This window comes from Bos mutus, chromosome 7 (assembly GCF_027580195.1).
Source record: "Bos mutus isolate GX-2022 chromosome 7, NWIPB_WYAK_1.1, whole genome shotgun sequence".
In the NCBI taxonomy this organism is placed as follows: domain Eukaryota; kingdom Metazoa; phylum Chordata; class Mammalia; order Artiodactyla; family Bovidae; genus Bos; species Bos mutus.
The window spans coordinates 9010607-9027270 of NC_091623.1; the positions used below are offsets into that span (position 1 = coordinate 9010607).

Consider the following 16664-nt stretch of genomic DNA (forward strand, 5'->3'; position numbering starts at 1 on the left):
GCTAGAGATATAATGGTAAGATAGCACAAAGTCTCAGTTTTAGCAGATATTAAATTCTAATAAGGAGATAAATAAGAATTACAAGGGTTATATGTATTATATATGTATATATATGCAAATGTATAATATAAATAGGGGATGTATGTTTGCCTGAGGGCTCAGAAGGTAAAGAATCTGTCTGTAATGCAAGAGACAAGAGATGCAGGTTCAATCCCTGGATCAGGAGATCCCCTGGATAAGGAAATGGCAACCCTCTCCAGTATTCTTGCCTGGAAAACCCCATGGACAGAGGAGCCTGGTGGGCTACAGTCCAAAGGGTTACAAAGAGCTGGACATGACTGAGTGAATGTGCACACACACATGAAATTAGAGAGATGATATTATTTTAGTACTATGAAAAGAAGATATATGATTCTGGAACAGTGGTAAGGACAGCATTTGAGTTCATACAGAATGGGAACAGAGCAGAGGTGGAGTAATGAGAAAAAAAAAAAATCCCTGCTGTAGTATCAGGTCAGAATCCGAAGAATAAGTTGGAGATATCTTGAACAAGCTTCTTGAAGTTGGAGAAGTGCGGCCTAAGCCCCAGTGGAAAAGAAAGGGGAGCACAAAAGCAAGAGCTTTGGCACAGGGGCTGTAGAAATTTAGTTGTCTTCTCCAAACTTCAAGAAAGCCAATGTGATTAGGGTGTGGCGAGACAAGTAGAGAGGATGAAGAGAAGACCAAGGCTGTAGTACAGCCCTGTAGACCCTGCTGTGGGTAGCCTTTCCCTTCTCCAGGGGATCTTCCCAACCCAGGGATCAAACCCAGGTCTCCTGCATTACAGGAAGATTTTTTTCCCTGATGAGCCACAAGGGAAGCCCAAGAATACTGGCGTGGGTCACCTATCCCTTTTCCACCAAATCTTCCCAACCCAGGAATTGAGCCAGGATTGTCTGGATTGCAGGTGGATTCTTTACCAACTGAGCTATCAGGGAAGCCCGTAGACATGGACAGAAGCTTAATATTTGTTGTGATAATAATAGGGAATGGCAAACTTTTATCAGAATAGTTGTATTGTCAGCATGCATTAAAAAAATATATATATTCACCCGGAATGCTAGGAAGGGGGAAATAATAAGTGTGTGAGGCCTCATAGAGTCCAGTGGAGGAGTTCCCTCTGAAAGATAGTGGTAGATGAACTAGCAAGAAAAGAGCAGAGAGAAGTTGCGGAGGTAGAGTAGTATCTAGTAGCTACAACTCAGTGATACAGAAAGGGTGATGGTGACCCAGAGGACCTCCTTCTTTTCCATCTCCCATATGACCAAAATTCTGGTAACTATAATTCTGACATTCATTATGATAGTCAGAGTCATCTCTACGCCAATACTCCATAAGGCTGTAGCATTGTGTGAATGGATTTTGCCAAATTATATAATTAGTTTTGAGAACCATAGTTTCATTGGGGTGAAATGGGTACCAAATATTGAGAGATAAGACATTGTTTGGAATAAGAAACCAACTTTTCCTTAGAGTTTACCTATAACCAGTTATGTCCAGGAAGGATATAGAAAAACAAGTTTGTTGTGTATGTAGTTAATATTTAAGTGACATCATGTGGGGTTAAGTATGAAATGCAATGGTTTATAGAAAAAAAAAAAGTGAACTAGAGAAACTGATGGCATAAACTTCCTTAAAAACTTTGTAAGCATGAGAAAAGTAATAATCTCTTCAGACTATTTGCTGTATTTCAGGCATCATAATAAATGTTTCACAGAAATTATTTTACTAAATCTGGCAGTAACATAGTTGGATAAAGACATACTATTAGATTTAACAGATTGATCCAGGCCCTTAGCTGGTACCAAATGAAAGGAAACAGGACTTGAATTCAGAGTATGTGATTTTAACCTTTAAGCCATACTACCTACTTCTTTCAGTATAAATATCTTTAAATAAACCCATCTGCTCTGTATTCATAAGTGACCAGGGTAGCTGACGTAGTCTGGCTTTCCACTGCCTTTCTCGCCTCTAACTTTAAAGCTCTCCCTCTCTTCTTCCTCTTTTCCTGAGGCTCTTGCTCTTTTCCACCCCTTCCTCTCAAAATTGTTCTTGCTGTTTGAGGCTACCAAATTTTAAGTCCTCCTTTCTACTGCTTTGCAAGACGTTTTTGTACCTCATTTCATCTGTCTCCCCTGATTGATCTTCCCTTCTCTGATTATGCCCCATCATCATCGGTTTTGCTTTCCAAGCGAGATGCTTCAATCATAGGACTTTCCCTCTGATGATCACTGATAAAAGTCTCCTTATGGTCACCAGTAGTTGCAAACTAAAGATTTATTCTTTCCTTGATCCCCGTCAGTATTATGAACTCTAGCTCCCCTTTTTGAATATCTTTGACACTGTGGGTCAGGAATGAAAACTAAGCCCTGAGTTCTAGAAATATGTTTTAAGTCAAGATTTAAATATAATTGAAAAAGTCAGTTTTCAACTACTTGTTTCAACTATACTCAGTAGTTTTTTTTTTTTTTTTGAAAGAAAAAACTTAGAGATTTTTTAAATTTAAAATTACATTTTATTTATTTAATTTTTGTATTTCATTTACAAAAATGTCAAAAACTTAAAAAGAGTCAAAATGTTTTCTTATTACAGAAAGAGATTTATATATAAACTTGGAAAATATAGTATATAATTGGGAAAGAATTATAAATGGTCACTATTAAAGAGGTTTGCATTTTCTTTTTTCATTAAATATACAGTATGAAGTGATATTAACAAAGTAGTTTCAAAAGCACCCAGCTAATTTATTCTGAGTGAGAAGTTAAATCGTTATTCAAGTACTTTGCTTGTCGAAGTGTTGGAGAGTCTATTTCTCTCCTGTTCAAGATGGAGGCAGGTGATTCCAAGAAAGAAATTATAATGTACAATGAGCCAAGTTTTAAGAATAACTCAATAAAAATTCACACCTCTCCCCACTTCTCCAGTGAAGTTTGGAGCCACTTCATTTGACAACTTTATAATTTTGAGTACAAAACAATACCAACAGGAAGGAATGTGAAATGAACCCCAAACTGAGAGTTCAAGTATGGCTTGGCAATGCAATCGATATTTATCAACCCCTCGAGGAGTCGTAAACAAGCATGTAAGATGAGGCTGTTATGTTCTATACCATAAACAGGATGTACTGCTGGATTCGTTTGTTTGTTTTTAGGCATTGTCCTGTGTTGATACTTTTCTTCATAGAAGTAAAACAAAAGTTTGTAAACGAAACTTAACCTTGACACTTGCATTTGCGATTCATAATAGAGAAAATATAAGAAAGAAAGGGAAGGGATAAGGTAGGGTGATGGGCAAACACTAGATGGATGGAAAGACAGGGTGGGCATACCTCTTCTTTGTGAAAACAAGATGTCATTTCCTGAAAATAAAATGTAAAAAAAAAAAAAAAAAAGAAAGACAGTGTGGGGAGATAGAGGAGGCTAAGAGAACTATATCAGATAGCCGCCTAAGGGTGCACAGAAATTGCACACTTATCTCTACCATAGCCCTTTTAAGGGTGCACAGGATTTTACATGGCTATTTTGGCCTAGAAACTCTTCTGAATACTCATTCAAAGAGAAGATGTTCATTTACTTCTCAGCGTCTTCAGGTCTTTACATAAATATCACCTACTCAGCGTAATCTATCCTGTTCATATAAGTTTAAAACTACAACTGGTATACCAACATCTGCTCCTACCATCCCAAATCTGTCAAACTTCTGACATCTTTACTCTATGCTATTTTTTTCATAGTGCATTTGTGATACATCATTTTCCTATGTATTATGTGGTGAATTAAAAATATTTAGAAATAAATGAAGGAAAATTAAAATGGGAAAGATCAGTAGTGCTTTATTTACAATGTGAACAAAGAGGGACAAAAGGAAAAGAAGAAGTGAGTTATTGTGTTTTTTAATTAAAAGATTAAAAAAAAGCAAAAGGTAGGAACATAAGAAATATAGTACCAGGAGATTTTTCTTAATTTCTGAGATTATGAATAAGATATATTTGGAAACAAACTTGCTACTTTTTCCTAATGAGCCAACAATGAGTTCAGGTCAGTTCAGTTCAGTTGCTCAGTCGTGTCCGACTCTTTGCGACCCTATGAATGGCAGCACGCCAGGCCTCCCTGTCCATCACCAACTCCTGGAGTTCACCCAGACTCACATCCATCGAGTCATAGGTGTGGATAAACAATAAAAGTGTTTTATCAAATTCATGAAATTTTGAAGAGCAGTTTTTGTATCTCCTATATTAATTATATTCAGTTCCCCCAAATCAAATTCACTTCAGAAGTTCTGAACAGCTAAATCTCACCACTGGATGTATTTTGTTAGGTGATGATGGCAATTTTAACCTAAAAAGCAGAGACATTACTTAACCGACAAAGATCCGTCTAGTCAAAGCTATGGGTTTTCTAGTAGTCATGTATGGATATGAGAGTTCGACTATAAAGAAAGCTGAGAGCCAAAGAATTGATGCTTTTGAACTGTGGTGTTGGAGAAGACTCTTGAGAGTCCCTTGGACTACAAGGAGATCCAACCAGTCCATCCTAATGGAAATCAGTCCTGAATATTGATTGGAAGGACTGATGCTGAAGCTGAAACTACAATACTTTGGCCACCTGGTGGGAAGAACTGACTCACTGGCAAAGCCCCTGATGCTGGGAAGACTGAAGGTGGGAGGAAAAGGTGACAACAGAGGATGAGATGGTTGGATGACATCACCAATTCAACAGACATGAGTTTGACAAGCTCTGGGAGTTGCTGATGGAGAGGGAATCCTGGCTTGCTGCAGTCCATGGGGTCGCAAGAAGTTGGACATGACTGAGTGACTGAACTGATACTGATCCTGATGGCGATTTTAAATGTAAAAATTGTGGAAGATGGTACCTGAGTCTTAGTTGTGGCATATGAGGTCTTTCCATGTGGTGCAAGGGCTCAGTAGTTGTGGCACAGGGACTTTAGTTGCCCTATGGGATGTGGGATGTTAGTTTTCCCATCAGGGATAAAACTCATGTCCCCTGTATTGGAAGTCAGATTCCTAACCACTGGACCAACAAGGAAGTCCCCAGTAGACTGCTTAACAACAACAACAACAACAACAAATGTATTTTTAATTGAAAGATAGTTGCAATATTGTGTTGGTTTCAGCCATACATCAACATGAATCAGCCATAGGTATACATATGCCCCCCTCCCTTGAACGTTCTTCTCACCTCCCACCCCATCCTGCCCCTCCAAATTGTTACAGAGTTCCCTGAGTCATGCAGAAAATTCCCATTGGCTATTGATTTTACATATGATAGTGTATATGTTTCCATGTTATTCTTTCTATTAGTTCAATTCAGTCATTCAGTCTTGTCTGATTCTTTGCAACCCCATGAACCACAGCACGCCATGCCTCCCTGTCCTTCACCAACTCCCGGAGTCCACACAAACCCATGTTCATTGAGTCGGTGGTGCCATCCAACCATCTCATCCTCTGTCATCCCCTTCTCCTGCCCTCAGTGTTTCCCAGCATCAGGGTCTTTTCCAATGAGTTAGCTCTTTGCATCAGGTGACCAAATTATTAGAGTTTCAGATTCAACATCAGTCCTTCCAATGAACACCCAGGACTGATTTCCTTTAGGATGGACTGGTTAGATTTCCTTGCAGTCCAAGGGACTCTAAAGAGTCTTCTCCAATACCACAGTTCAAAAGCATCAATTCTTTGGTCCTCAGATTTCTTTATAGTCCAACCCTCACATCCATACATGACCTCTGGAAAAACCACAGCCTTGACTAGACGGACCTTTGTTGGCAAAGTAATGTCTCTGCTTTCTAAAATGCTGTCTAAGTTGGTCATAACTTTCCTTCCAAGGAGTAAGTGCCTTTTAATTTCATGGCTGCAATCACCATCTGCAGTGATTTTGGAGCCCAGAAAAATAAAGTCAGCCACAGTTTCCTGTGTTTCCCTATGTATTTCCCATGAAGTGATGGGACCAGATGCCATGATCTTAGTTTTCTGAATGTTGAGCTTTAAACCAACTTTTTCACTCTTCTCTTTCACTTCATCAAGAGGCTCTTTAGTTCTTCACTTTCTGCCATAAGGGTGGTGTCATCTGCACATCTGAGATTGTTAATATTCTGGCAATCTTGATTCCAGCTTGTGCTTCCTCCAGTCCAGGATTTCTCATCATGTACTCTGCATATAAGTTAAATAAGCAGGGTGACAATATACAGCCTTGACGTACTCCTTTTCCTATTTGGAACCAGTCTGCTGTTCCATGTCCAGTTCTAACTGTTGCTTCCTGACCTGCATACAGATTTCTCAACAGGTGGTCAGATGGTCTGGTATTCCCATCTCTTTCAGAATTTTCCACAGATTATTGTGATCCACACAGTCAAAGGCTTTGGCATAGTCAATAAAGCAGAAATAGATGTGTTTCTGGAACTCTCTTGCTTTTTTGATGTTCCAGCAGACGTTGACAATTTGGTCTCCAGTTCCTCTGCTTTTTCTAAAACCAGCTTGAACATCTGGAAGTTAACCATTCACGTATTGCTGAAGCCTGGCTTGGAAAATTTTGAGCATTACTTTACTAGTGTATGAGATGAGTGCAATTATGCGGTAGTTTGAACATTCTTTGGCATTGCCTTTCTTTGGGATTGGAATGAAAACTGACCTTTTCCAGTCCTGTGGCCACTGCAGGTTTTCCAAAGTTGATGACATATTGAGTGCTGCACTTTCACAGCATCATCTTTCCGGATTTGAAATAGCTCCACTGGAATTCCATCACCTCCACTAGCTTTGTTCATAATGATACTTCCTAAGGTCCACTTGACTTCACATTCCAGGATGTCTGGCTCTAGGTGAGTGATCACACCATGGTGATTATCTGGGTCATGAAGATCTTTTTTGTACAGTTCTTATGTGTATCCTTGCCACCTTTTCTTAATATCTTCTGCTTCCGTTAGGTCCATACCATTTCTGTCATTTATTGAGCCCATCTTTGCATGAAATGTTCCCTTAGTATCTCAAATTTTCTTGAAGAGATCTCTAGTCTTTCCCATTCTGTTGTTTTCCTCTATTTCTTTGCACTGATCATGGAGGAAGGCTTTCTTATCTCTCCTTGCTATTCTTTGGAACTCTGCATTCAAATGGGTATATCTTTCCTTTTCCTCTTTGCTTTTAGCTTCTCTTCTTTTCACAGCTATTTGTAAGGCCTCCTCAAACAGCCATTTTGTTTTTTGCATTTCTGTTCCATGGGGATGGTCTTGATCTCTGTCTCCTGTACAATAGCACAAACCTCTGTCCATAGTTCATCAGGCACTCTATCTATCAGATCTAGTCCCTTAAATCTATTTCTCACTTCCAGTGTATAATCATAAGGGATTTGATTTAGGTCATAACTGAATGGTCTAGTGGTTTTTCCCACTTTCTTCAATTTAAGTCTGAATTTGGCAATAAGGAGTTCATGATCCTAGCCACAGTTAGCTCCCAGTCTTGTTTTTTGCTGACTGTATAGAGCTTCTCCATCTTTGGCTGCAAAGAATATAATCAGTCTGATTTTGGTGTTGACCTTCTGGTGATGTCCATGTGTAGAGTCTTCTCTTGTGTTGTTGGAAGAGGGTGTTTGGTCTGACCAGTGTGTTCTCTTGGCAGAACTCTACTAGCCTTTGCCCTGCTTCATTCTGTACTCCAAGGCCAAATGTGTCTGCTACTCCAGGTGTTTCTTGACTTCCTACTTTTTCATTCCAGTCCCCTATAATGAAAAGGACATCTTTTGGGGGTGTTAGTTCTAAAAGCTTTTAATTGCTGGATCTGTAAGATTCCAGGGGAGATTCTGCAGTTTACAAATGGAATGAGTACATTCATAACAATAAGATAATTTCCTGAGCACATCCAACATCAGAGAAGCAAGCCCTTCCCTTGAACTAATCTATAGGCATGTTTTGAGTCTCCAACAGAATCCAGCAGACCATTTCAGTTTGGAGTCTTATATAAAACCTATTTTTCAGTCTTGAAAGAGGTATCTGGAGGGAGAGATATATTGGAGGAAATCCAGCATTTTTCAGCTTTTCCCAAATTGGTGGCACATCTGTGATTTGATTTTTCTATTAATCCTGTAGCAGATAAGAATACATACCCCCTTTTTTTTTCTCAACCTTTGATGAATGGGGATTTGATCTAAATTTCACCTCTAAATATATACGATGCTACTGATTGGCCCTTTTTATTCCACCACGAACCTTTGCTGCCCTTGTGTTAAGGCAAGATGTTACCTGGTAACAGCTTTTGATTAGATTCATTCTTTTCAGGCCTAGGTTTTGAAGTTTTTCTGGCTTTCAGTGACAATTCATAATTGTTTCAAAACAGCCATTTCTGTTACATTTGTAACTTAGGCCGAAATGACTATATCCACCTCAAGCTATAACTCCAAGTGAAGAGTATTCATCTGTATGAAAAAAAGAAGTTATTTTCCTCTGGCTGAAACAACATCACCCTTTATATTTATAAATAAATGAATTTCAAACGGAGAATGAAATCATGATTAGGGAATTTAGGCAAAGATGACACAAGCAGAAGAAAAGGCCTAAGAAACAGCCCAAAGTTTACATTTTGACAGAAGTTAAATCAGTCGTTTTAAATGTCATTCCATAGAATGTCACTGAGAATGAATAAACAAGTTAATTAGTTTGGTTTTCTTTGTTTCTTCTTTCGCTAAATCCAGCCAAACAAAACATGATTCCAAAAGCAGAAATAAAGAAAAGGGGAGGAAAAAGCTGTTTTTCCCTCTTAATCCTATATTTCCTGGTTTGGGGTCTCTCAGTTTTGATGTTTCTGGTAATGTGTTCATTCAAACCTAAATGCGATTGGCATCAAAGGCTTAACATTCAGATTAACCACTTTTGGGCATCTCACCTCTTTTCAGTTTGAACTTGGAATCTCCTCCATGTGCAGACCACTAATGAGAAAATCCTTGCTTATGAATTCAGTTCAGAATGGGAGCTGTTTCCCCCCTCTCTCCTTTTGCATAATGTCGGCTTTGAAGTCAGGCAGTCCAAGAAAGTGATTGATCTCGCCCAAGTTCATAACTTTTTCAAAGTACTGCCGATATCATTAAATTTTAATTAACCCTTTGAGCTCCCTCTATGATGTAAAAATGAGGGAACATCAAAGGCTCCTGTGTTGGAGCAGCAGTAGCATCTTTTGTGCTCACATTGCTTTTTAGAAGATATCTCAGATGCAAATATTTCAATGGGGTCTTCAGCTTTGTTTGTGCGTGTGTGTGACATTGTTATGCTGTTGCAGGGGTAGAGCTGAAATCTATTGTTAGTCTTTCAAAGCTGGTTATTTAAGCATTGCTGTGTTCAGGGCTTAGAAGCGGGGTTTCTTGCCACCTCTTTCACATAAAACGTTGGAATCAAGGAGTCCATTTAAAATGTCACTCGATTTGTATCTTTTTCTGTTGTCCTTCAACAGCTCTCATTCATAATTAATCTCATTTCCATCGTATAACTTAACGTGTAACGTTCTGCGTGTGGTCTTGGAAAGTCACATGGTTGCATTCAGATCTGCGGGATGAAGAAACTCAGTAGAAAGGGGAGCATGTACCGCCCGAGGTTGTAGGATTTGAGGCTGTAAGTGCAGTGTGTTAAAGAAGAGCTTTTCTTGAAGCATTTAGCAAATATTTATGGAGTGCACGCTCTGTGCCAAGCACTGTTTAAGTGTGTAGTCACTGCCCTTGTTAAATCCATATTCCAGTGAAACAGAGTTTGCAGACCTTGGCATTCATGCGCTGTGTTTCTTACTCTTCGTAACAGTCACTGTCAAAAGGAAGAGTACTTGCATGCCACCTAGTCCACTGGGATTTTTAGGCCCCTGGGCAATGTGAGCAAGTACAGAAAACTCCGCATCCTAACATCCTGCTCATATTGTTTGAAATTGAGCCTATCTCATGAGATGATAAGGAATGGAGAAACTTGTGTCATTGGACACAGGTCGACTTGCTCTCTTGTGTCTCGGTTTCTCTACAGTCCTACCCATTTTCTACCTTCTCGATAAAGTTAAATGAGTTCATATACATGTGTGTTTTGAAATATGACTGTCTTAATAGTAGTAAGCGTAATGGTTTTAAGCTTACTGTTTAGACACAGGAAAAGTTGGCTAGAATACAATTCATTTCTTCTGGTGGCCATTGTCTCCTGCCATTTCTCTTTAAATGTGAATATCTACTACCCATGAATTTTCCTCCAAAGTTCTACAGGAGGGAGAAGTGGTAAAAGTCTTGATTGCTTCACTTCTTCAGAAGTAATGATCAGCTCATTTCCAAAGCCCAAACGCACATTTGCCCCTTTAGGGTCACTTTAATCAAGGCATTATCGCAGATGATGCGTGTCTACCAAAATGAGATTTTGTGACCTCCTGAAATGAACATGATCTGGGCTTGCATTGGGGGTATCTGACTTAGTAAGCTTCCTGTTTATGAGATTTAAATTAAACCTGCATAGATTATTAGGGGAAAATTCTACAACTTCACCAATAATTAAAAAAAAAAAAAGTTGATTTCCTCTTTCCTCCTAAATAGAATTTGATTCAGTTGTTGTAGAGATAATTTAAACACTGGACTGCTAAATGTCCTAATGAATCTAGGATTCCTGAAAGGGATGGATGCATGTTTTAAAGATAAAGTAGGATTCTAAACAACATAACTGTTATTTGGGGGTTAAGATGTGCATGAATCCATGAGACAGATGCCTTCAATGTAAACAACGCATTCTGACTACAGTACAGTTTTTTCTTCTTTTCCCATATTTAAAGAGGACAGTAGGTAAACTAATTTGAGAAGTATATATGTTCTAGATAAATTGAGAGGTGTACATGTTCTAGAAATGGAGGACAATTCAAATTTAAGTTTGGATTAGCAACAGATAAGAATTCACATGAAGGCTTAATCTCTATTACCCACATTTCATTTTTAAGCCACAGCTCCATTTAATGTTTAATGTCATATTGCTTTTAAATGTTACCTGCCTTTTTCAAATTGTTAATTATTTGCAGATTCTTATATATTTGTTCACCATAGGGTATAAGGATAGTTCTGTAGAATCAGTTCAGATTATTTGAAAATAGTATTCTAAAAGCCAACAGTAAGAATATTGTGGACCCCAGTCCCTCGGGGTTAGCGTTCCTGTCACCTGGCCTTTGTCTCCTCCGCGCCCGAGCGGGGTCGCAGGCTCTCGAGCTCCTCCCGCTTCCCATTGCCGGCTTCCCTCCGTTGCGACTCTCAGGGCCAAAATGAGTCTGTTTGGAACAACCTCGGGTTTTGGATCTGGTGGGACCAGCATGTTTGGCAGCACAACCACAGATAATCACAACCCTATGAAGGATATTGAAGTAACATCCTCTCCTGATGATAGCATTGGTTGTCTATCATTTAGCCCCCCAACCTTGCCGGGAAACTTTCTTATTGCAGGATCGTGGGCTAATGATGTTCGATGCTGGGAAGTTCAAGATAGCGGACAGACTATTCCAAAAGCCCAGCAGATGCACACGGGACCTGTCCTAGATGTCTGCTGGAGTGATGATGGGAGCAAAGTATTTACAGCCTCATGTGATAAAACTGCCAAAATGTGGGACCTCAATAGTAACCAGGCGATACAGATTGCACAGCACGATGCTCCTGTCAAAACAATACATTGGATCAAAGCACCAAACTACAGCTGTGTGATGACTGGGAGCTGGGATAAGACCTTGAAGTTTTGGGATACACGATCATCAAATCCTATGATGGTGTTACAGCTCCCTGAAAGGTGTTACTGTGCTGACGTGATATATCCTATGGCTGTGGTGGCAACTGCAGAGAGGGGCCTGATTGTGTATCAGTTAGAGAATCAGCCTTCTGAATTCAGGAGGATAGAGTCTCCACTGAAGCATCAGCATCGATGTGTGGCTATTTTTAAAGACAAACAGAACAAGCCGACAGGTTTTGCCCTGGGAAGCATCGAGGGGAGAGTTGCTATCCACTACATCAACCCCCCCAAATCCTGCCAAGGATAACTTCACCTTTAAATGTCATCGATCTAACGGGACCAACACTTCTGCTCCTCAGGACATCTATGCGGTTAATGGAATTGCGTTCCATCCTGTCCATGGCACCCTTGCCACTGTGGGATCTGATGGTAGATTCAGCTTTTGGGACAAGGATGCCAGAACAAAACTAAAGACTTGGAACAGTTAGATCAGCCTATATCGGCCTGCTGCTTCAATCACAATGGAAACATATTTGCGTATGCTTCCAGCTACGACTGGTCAAAGGGACATGAATTTTATAATCCCCAAAAGAAAAATTACATTTTCCTGCGTAATGCAGCTGAAGAGCTAAAACCAAGGAATAAGAAGTAGTGGCTGGAGACCTGTGGGTTGTCCGGAGTTTTCTCTCCATTCTGCCTCTGTACAAATTTGGATCCCAGCTTTCAGTAGGTTGTCAGCCCTGGATGTGGATTTCAACCTCTGGAAAAAACGATGTCATTCTTCACCAGGCAGGAGCCCGGCGGTCGCAGTGACTGTCCGTCTCCATTCCACTGCCGGCTACAGGTTTCGTCTGTACCTCCAAGGAGATTCAAATCATTATAGACGTCCTAGATTCACGTGGGCGCCTGCCAGGTATTTGCAGTGCTTCATCCAGTGTATGTATCAGAGAACATTGGGAAACATTTGGCGAGCCTGTACTGTATTTTGTAATAAACATTTTGAAGATTGTCTCCTAAGCTCCCTTTGTCCGACTCTCCTCTCACCCACCTGTGAGATCTGAAGTGGTTGTCCTGCTCAGCGTCCTCGTTGGGTTTTGGTTTGTGATTGCAGATGTCCTTTCGGAAATGAGACATCTTGTCCCCCAGGAGAGACAGTCCTGAGCTGGGGTTGTGTCTGCCTGGTGGCATGTCCAGCAGCAGCCTCTCCAAGCATTGCTGGACAGAGTTTGGATGTGCTTTTCTTTTGCTTCCCTCATTCCCATCTTTGACATTCTAGTGCTTTTCACCTCTGCTGGGTGTCCTGGTGACTGGAACATGGTTCTTCCTGTTTTGAAGGACAGCCCTTTGTGGGCGAAGCCCAAGTTGGGTGATGCCTTTGTGGATTCCCCAGTTAGAACCCAAGTCCACTGCATGGGAAGTGCTCTGAGCTCGTGCCCCCAGTAGCCATAATTTTGGAGTGTTTTTTTTATTTCATGTAATAAAATTCCTGATTGGTAAGTATCAAAAAAAAAAAAGAATATTGTGAAAAATAAAAACAAACAAATTAGATTTAGAGCAGTAAAATGGTTTAAAGCTATACCCCTGAAAAGGTTAAAAACTGCATTTCTAGGGCTGCCATATAGATATATAAGGTAGAAATAATTTGGGGGCATATGTGCAAAAATGAGCTTAAAATAGGTTTTTATATACTTGATGAGCATATGGTGATCTGTGAATGCCATGGCAAATAGGATTCACTAAATAATATGCCCATTCCTCCGTTTCTCTCCAATTTCCCTGTCAAATGAAAGCCAGAAGAGATTAAGATTAAAGTTATTCTAAAGAAAAACAAAATTACTAGCTGTGGAATATAAACTGCCTTTGGTCTCCCCTCTCCGACTTCGCAAACTCTCTGTTGCTACTTGAAGGCAAGAGGGCATTCGCGTTAAGGCAAGGTGACCTCCCTCCCAGCCAAGCAGCTCTGCCTGCTGAAGAGCAAAAGCTCAGTGACTGTTTCTAACAGGGGGTGAGGTTGTTTTTTAATTAGTGATTACATCTCAGTGCCTATATCTTCACCAAACACACCTGATTTTGATCATTATCATAATACTGTTGCTTCTGCTAAGTCACTTCAGTCATGTCCAACTCTGTGCGACCCCGTAGACGGCAGCCCACCAGGCTCCCCCGTCCCTGGGATTCTCCAGGCAAGAATACTCGAGTGGGTTGCCATTTCCTTCTCCAGTGCATGAAACTATCATAATACTACAGCTGATTAATTTTTACTAATGGTGCTAAGTATGAGAAATTGCATCTGAAGCTCTAAATATATTATTTCATTGATTATTTGAGTCACCGTATATTATTTCATTGATTATTTGACTCACCGTATTATGAACATGGTGTCATCCCCATTTTATAGATTGAGAAACTGATGTTCTGAATAGGACAGCATCTTGTCCAAGGACTCATGGCTAATTAACAGCAAAGTTTGAATTCTTTAAACCAAGTTTTATGTGTCTCCAAATCCTTGGTTCAGTTTTTAGGGAAAAACTAAATTATATTGAGCTTGTCACTCAGTATGGTCAGCTTGCTGTGCTTAGTTGCTCTGTTGTGTCCAACTCTTTATGACCCCTTGGATAGAGGAGCCTGGAGGGCTGCAGTCCATGGAGATTTCCCAGGCAAGGATACTGGAGTGGGTTGCCATGCCTTCTTCCAGGGGATCTTCTCAACCCAGGAATCAAACCCAGGTCTCCCACATTGCAGGTGGATTCTGTACCATTTGAGCCTCTAGCCTAATATTTCATAAATAGGTCAAATTTGCTTTCTTCCTTTTTATTGGTTGCTTTTCCCATCTAAAATACCCCACTGCTATTGCTACTCATTCTTTAAAATATGACACAATTTCTAAATAATGGTAAGTCAACAGTTTTGCCTTCTCAGCTCCCCTAACAGTCTTCCCTAAACAGACTCTCCGATGACATGGTTCAAGTGGGCCTGTGCCCTCTGAATGCCTCCTTCCTCTCTTTGGACTAGTTTTTCTCAGAGATGTACAGAGACTGTTAGGGTCCTCCCAAAGATATCAGTATCATCAGAAAGACTTTTCTTTCTAGTGTGTGTGTGCTGTGCTCAGTGCTTCAGTTGTGTCCGACTCTATGCGACTCCAGGCATTGTATCCCACCAGGCTCCTTTGTCCATGGGATTATCCAGCCAAGTGGCTTGCCATTTCCTTCTCCAGGGGAACTTCCCGACCCAAGAATCAAACCCACATCTCTTGCATCTCCTGCTTTATCAGGCAGATTCTTTACCAACTGTGCCACCTGGAAAGCCTTTCTAGTAGGACAGCTTGCCTTATAGACATCTTTCTTTTTTTTTTCCTTTTTATAATATTATGTGTTTATTTTTGGCTGTGCTAGGTCTCCACTGATGCATGGACTTTTCTCTAGTTGCAGTGAGTGGCGGCTACTCTCTAGTTATGGTTGCTGGGCTTCTCATTGCAGTAGCTTCTCTCATGGTGGAGTGTGGGCTCTGGGGAGTGTGGTCTCAGTAGCTGAGTCTCCTGGACTCTAGAGCACAGGCTCAACAATTGTGGCACATGGGCTTAGTTGCTCTGGGTTACGTGGAATTTTCCCAGCCCAGGGATTGAACCCATGTCCCCTACATTGGCAGGTGGATTCTTTCCTCTAAGCCACCAGGGAAGCCCTATAGTCATCTTTCTTAACTTAGAGAACATCCTCTGAAAAGAGTTAGCCCTCGGTATCCTTGGGTTCTACATCCAGGGATTCAACTAACCACAGATTGAAAGTATTTGAGAAAAAAAAAAAAAATCCTAAAAGTCTCAAAGAGCAAAACTTGAATTTACTGAACACTAGCAACTAACTACACAGTATTATATAGTATTAGGTATTATAAGTAATTTAGAGATGACTTAATATATATGGGAGGATGTGTGTAGATTATACACAAACACTGCCGTTTTATACAAGGGACTTAAACCATCCTTGGATTTTGGTATCTACAGGGATCCTGGAAGTAATCCCCTACAGATACTGATGGATAACTTTACATTCCAGTTCAGGGGAACTGGAGCAGAGGTGGGGGTAGAGGGTGACAATCACAGACAAATTACAGAGAAACTTGTTAGATAAAATTTGTGCCTAAAGCAGAATCCTAATTATTTTTTTAGTTCCATTAAGCAAGTGAATATGCCACTTCTTTATTTTATCCGTAAATCTATATTGTCTCTGAAACGTCTACTGGTTCTGGTCAATGTTCTTATTTCTCTATTAAAGCTTTTATTTATTAATTATATCAATCACTATTATTATATCACTTTCCTGAATAGCCACAATATTTCTTTTTTTTTCCTTTTGAATTTTTTTTCTTTTTTTTTGTGATTCATCTTTTATTTATATATATATATATATATTTACTTTACACTATTTCTCTACACATCAAAAAATGTCCCTAAACCCTATTTTCTTAAATTAATCACTTTGACTTTTATTTGTAATAATTCAAAATCCCAATAGACTCTAACCTCTAGGACAGCACAGGGCAGACCTTGTGCTTCTTCACAATCACTCATGCTACTCAGCATATAGTATCTGTTGCAATAAATTTCAATCAATGGTTTAAAACAGCGGTCTCAGCACTGTAGAAGATACTGAGACCCAGGGCCTAGCTAGATGTGCTTAATATCAGTTTGTAGGATAAGAGAGAGGCAGGTCATATACAGTGTGTGAAGCAAATGACTTTAATACAGGCTAGACAAAGAGCAGGGAAAAAGAAGCTTATGTTTAATGAGTACTTATTATATGCAAAGCATGGGATAAGAGCTTGGCATGTACTCTCTTATGGAACCCTCAGAATCATACTAATAAGGAATTTTACACATTTTGATATTGAAGAAACATATTCAAAAGAAGGCATTA

At 39.9% G+C, this 16664-nt stretch overlaps 1 pseudogene; it reads left to right on the top strand.

Annotated features, from left to right (window-relative positions):
• The first annotated feature begins 11170 nt into the window (after positions 1-11170).
• LOC102274229 (mRNA export factor pseudogene) lies at positions 11171-13116 on the top strand (annotated as a pseudogene).
• The last annotated feature ends 3548 nt before the right edge of the window (positions 13117-16664 follow it).